The sequence below is a fragment of the Saccopteryx bilineata genome, chromosome 2 (assembly GCF_036850765.1).
Source record: "Saccopteryx bilineata isolate mSacBil1 chromosome 2, mSacBil1_pri_phased_curated, whole genome shotgun sequence".
Lineage (NCBI taxonomy): Eukaryota > Metazoa > Chordata > Mammalia > Chiroptera > Emballonuridae > Saccopteryx > Saccopteryx bilineata.
The window spans coordinates 207,240,709-207,246,208 of record NC_089491.1 but is presented as its reverse complement, the minus strand read 5'-3'; the positions used below and the strand labels follow the sequence as shown (position 1 = coordinate 207,246,208).

The 5,500-nt window shown below is 35.7% G+C and overlaps 1 non-coding gene across 1 annotated transcript; it reads left to right on the top strand.

The window, feature by feature from the left end:
• Nucleotides 1-3,784: 3,784 nt before the first annotated feature.
• Nucleotides 3,785-3,860, top strand: TRNAD-AUC (transfer RNA aspartic acid (anticodon AUC)). Its single transcript has one exon. It is a non-coding gene; the product is annotated as a tRNA-Asp (tRNA).
• The last annotated feature ends 1,640 nt before the right edge of the window (nt 3,861-5,500 follow it).

Below are 5,500 nucleotides of genomic sequence, written 5' to 3'. Positions count from 1 at the left end.
CAAATCCCTACCTAAGTGTGACACAGGGGCAGAGCCTGGGGTACAGAGTCACCGACCAGGAAGAGGGAGAGAAAAGAAAAAGGAAAAAGTTAACCTCTCAAAATCAAGAAAAATCCACAGACTTTACAACTTGTTCCACTAATTTTTTGTTGTTGTTGTTTGTTTCTTCTATCTTATTGCCTTTATTATTATTATTTCTATTTCCTCCATCTCGGTCCTTCTATTCTCTGCCCATCTTATGCTTCCCTTTTCTTGAACTACACTACCCATGAGTGATACATTTTATTTCTCTTCTTCATCCTCACCCTCCTTTAAGGTTATACTCCAAAACACTTAACTCTCACTCTCTCCTCTTTTGTATTTTTTTGTTTTGCTTTATTTTGTTTTTTTCTCTTCCTTTTTTTTTCTTCCTTCGTTTTTCTCTTTTTCTTACTTTTTCCTTTCTATTCGTTTTTTCTTTTCTCATTTTACTTTCCTCCCATTTAATCCTCAATCACGAACAAATTAGTTAATTTGGGACTCAAGGGTTTTTTTTGGCTTTTTCTTTTTCGCATTTGTTTTTTTTTGTTTGTTTATTTTTGTGGCATTTTGGGTACTTTTTACATTGCTTTTTAACTCACTAGCATTCCTCCCAACCCAAGGTCTCCATTGTATTTAGTCTTTGCTCCACTTAATACAACAGATTTTTACTTATTATTTTCATTTTTTTCTTCTTTATTATTCTTTTTTTCCTCCTTTTTTCTGGTTCCCTCTTATCCCTCTCATTATATCTCTTAGTCGACCATCACTTACAAGCAAATCATCTTATGCTTGTCTAAGATTTTCTTCCTTTTTTATTTTTTTGCATTTAGTAGGTCCCTACTCCCTTTTTTTGCCCCTTGAACTCTTCACCCCAAATCAGGCCCTCCATTATAGGCAGTTTTTGTTCCATTTAGCATAATATAATTCACAGGTCATCATAATATTTCCCTGAGGAGGGGAGAGGAGGGAAAGAGAAGAAAGAAAAAAGGGGGAAATAATAAATTATTACTGTTTTTTTGTGGGGTGTTTTACCTTTTTTTTTTTTTACTTTTTACTCTTTATTAATTCTAATTAGTGCTATCAACAAGACCACTCTCAGATGCCAATAAGAAAGAGGAAATTGAATATTATGGATACAAAAGAAAGAGAAGTAACACAAATAGGTGTGGAAAAATCTATGGAGAAAAGACTTAACATATTGGAAGCCTTGGAGCTAAATGACAAAGAATTTAAAATAGAAATCTTAAAAATACTCAGAGCTATACAAGAAAACACAGAAAGGCAATTTAGGGAGATCAGAAAAAACTCAATGAACACAAAGAATATATTACCAAGGAAATTGAACTATAAAAACAAATCAAACAGAAATGAAAAACTCAATTCACGAGCTGAAAAACGAGGTAACAAGCTTAGCTAACAAAACAGCCCAGATTGAAGATAGGATTAGTGAAATAGAAGACAAACAACTTGAGGCACAACAGAGAGAAGAAGAAAGAGACTCAAAAATAATAAAAAATGAGAAGGCCCTACAGGAATTGTCTGACTCCATCAGAAAGAATAACATAAGAATAATAGGTATATCAGAGGGAGAAGAGAAAGAAAATGGAATGGAGAATATACTCAAACAAATAATAGACGAGAACTTCCCAAGCCTGTGGAAAGAACTAAAGCCTCAAATTCAAGAAGCAAACAGAACACCGAGTTTTCTTAACCCCAACAAACCCACTCCAAGGCACATCATAATAAAGATGACACAAACCAATGACAAAGAAAAAATTCTCAAGGCAGCCAGGGAAAAGAAGAGTACAACATATAAAGGAAGGCCTATTAGATTATCATCAGATTTGTCAGCAGAAACTCTAAAAGCTAGAAGAGAGTGGACCCCAATATTTAAAGCCCTGAAGAAGAGGAACTTTCAGCCAAGAATACTATACCCATCAAAGCTATCCTTCAAGTACAAAGGAGATATAAAAACATTCACAAATACAGAAAAGATGAGAGAATTTATCAGCAGAAAGCCCCCACTCCAGGAAATACTAAAGGGGGTTTTCCAACCAGATTCAAAGAACAAAAGAAAACAACACCACAAGTAACAGTTCCACCAAGAACACAATAAAACCAAACTTAAACTGTGACAACAAAGGAAAAAAAGGGCGGAGAGGATGGAGATTAACAGTAGCAAAGGACGATGGAGTGCAGAAATACTCATAAGATAGGGTACTACAATGAATATGGTAGGTACCCTTTTCATTACTTAATGGTAACCACCCTTGAAAAAACCACCACAAAAACACTTGACTTAAAAAAGTTAGCAACAGAGGAAAGAAGTATGGAACACAAACAAACAAAAACAAATGATAGACAAACAAAAGAGAAGAATCAAACAAGACACAAAACTAACAGAAAGCAATTTATAAAATGGCAGTAGGGAACCCACAAGTGTCAATAATTACACTAAATGTAAATGGATTAAACTTACCAATAAAAAGACACAGAGTAGCAGAATGGATTATAAAAGAAAATCCAAGTATATGCTGCCTACAAGAAACACATCTAAGCAACAAGGATAAAAACAAATTCAAAGTGAAAGGCTGGAAAACAATACTCCAAGCAAACAACACCCAAAAAAAAGCAGGTGTAGCAATACTCATATCTAATACTGCTGACTACAAGACAGAAAAAGTACTCAGAGACAAAAATGGTCATTTCATAATGATTAAGGGGAAGTTGAATCAAGAAGACATAACAATCCTTAATATATATGCACCAAACCAAGGAGCACCAAAATATATAAGACAGCTACTTATTGACCTTAAAACAAAAACTAACAAAAATACAATCATACTTGGAGACCTCAATACACCGCTGACAGCTCTTGATCGGTCATCCAAACAGAGAATCAATAAAGATATAGTGTCCTTAAACAAAATACTAGAACACCTGGATATGATAGACATCTACAGGACACTTCATCCCAAAGCGACAGAGTATACATTTTTCTCTAGTGTACATGGAACATTCTCAAGAATTGACCATATGTTGGGCCACAAAGACAATATCAGCAAATTTAGAAAAATTGAAATTGTACCAAGCATATTTTCTGATCATAAAGCCTTGAAACTAGAATTCAACTGCAAAAAAGAGGGGGAAAAACCCACAAAAATGTGGAAACTAAACAACATACTTCTAAAAAATGAATGGGTCAAAGAAGAAATAAGCACAGAGATCAAAAGATATATACAGACAAATGAAAATGAAAATACAACATATCAGAATCTCTGGGATGCAGCAAAAGTAGTAATAAGAGGAAAGTTCATATCACTTCAGGCATATATGAACAAACAAGAGAGAGCCGAAGTAAACCACTTAACTTCACACCTTAAGGAACTAGAAAAAGAAGAACAAAGACAACCCAAAACCAGCTGAAGAAAGGAGATAATAAAAATCAGAGCAGAAATAAATGAAATAGAGAACAGAAAAACTATAGAAAAATCAATAAAACAAGGAGCTGGTTCTTTGAAAAGATCAACAAAATTGACAAACCCTTGGCAAGACTCACAAAGGAAAAAAGGCACAGGACTCAAATAAATAAAATCCAAAATGAAAGAGCAGAGATCACACAGACATCATAGATATACAAAGAATTATTGTAGAATACTATGAAAAATTATATGCCACCAAATACAACAATCTAGAAGAAATGGATAAATTCCTAGAACAATACAACCTTCCTAGACTGAGTCATGAAGAAGCAGAAAGCCTAGCCCTGGCCGGTTGGCTCAGCGGTAGAGCGTCGGCCTATCGTGCGGAGGACCCGGGTTCGATTCCCGGCCAGGGCACACAGGAGAAGCGCCCATTTGCTTCTCCACCCCTCCGCCGCGCCTTCCTCTCTGTCTCTCTCTTCCCCTCCCGCAGTCGAGGCTCCATTGGAGCAAAGATGGCCCAGGCGCTGGGGATGGCTCTGTGGCCTCTGCCTCAGGCGCTAGAGTGGCTCTGGTCACAATATGGCGATGCCCAGGATGGGCAGAGCATCGCCCCCTGGTGGGCAGAGCGTCGCCCCATGGTGGGCGTGCCGGGTGGATCCCGGTCGGGCGCATGCGGGAGTCTGTCTGACTGTCTCTCCCCGTTTCCAGCTTCAGAAAAATGAAAAAAAAAAAAAAAAAAAAAAAAAAAAGAAGCAGAAAGCCTAAACAGACCAATCAGCAGGGAGGAAATAGAAAAAACTATTAAAAACATCCCCAAAAATAAAAGTCCAGGCCCAGACGGTTATACTAGTGAATTCTATCAAACATTCAAAGAAGACTTGGTTCCTATTCTACTCAAAGTCTTCCAAAAAATTGAAGAAGAAGCAATACTTCCAAACATATTTTATGAGGCCAACATAACCCTCATACCAAAACCTGGCAAGGATGGCACAAAGAAAGAAAACTACAGACCAATATCTCTAATGAATACAGATGCTAAAATACTAAACAAAATACTAGCAAATCGAATACAACAACATATTAAAAAAATAATACATCATGATCAAGTGGGATTTATCCCAGAATCTCAAGGATGGTTCAACATACGCAAAACGGTTAACGTAATACACCATATCAACAAAACAAAGAACAAAAACCACATGATCTTATCAATAGATGCAGAAAAGGCTTTCGATAAAATACAACACAATTTTATGTTTAAGACTCTCAACAAAATGGGTTTAGAAGGAAAATATCTCAACATGATAAAGGCCATATATGATAAACCATCAGCCAACATCATATTAAACGGCATAAAACTGAGGACTTTCTACCTTAAATCAGGAACAAGACAGAGTTGTCCACTCTCTCCACTCTTATTTAACGTGGTGCTAGAAGTTCTGGCCAGAGCAATCAGACAAGACAAAGAAATAAAAGGCATCCATATGGGAAAAGAAGAAGTAAAGGTATCACTTTTTGCAGATGATATGATCCTATACATCGAAAACCCGAAGGACTCCACAAAAAGATTATTAGAAACAATAAACCAATACAGTAAGGTCGCAGGATACAAAATTAACATACAAAAGTCCATAGCCTTTCTATATGCCAACAATGAAATATTAGAAAACGAACTCAAAAAAATAATCCCCTTCACGATTGCAACAAACAAAATAAAATACCTAGGAATAAACATAACAAAGAATGTAAAGGACCTATATAATGAAAATTACAAAGCATTGTTAAGGGAAATCAAAAAAGATACAATGAGATGGAAAAATATTTCTTGTTCTTAGATAGGAAGAATAAATATAATCAAAATGGCCATATTACCCAAAGCAATATACAAATTTAATGCAATTCCCATCAAAATTCCTATGAGATTTTTTAAAGAAATGGAACAAAAAATCATCAGATTTATATGGAACTACAAAAAACCCCGAATAGCCAAAACAATCCTAAGGAAAAAGAATGAAGTTGGGGGCATTACAATACCTGACTTTAAACTATATTAT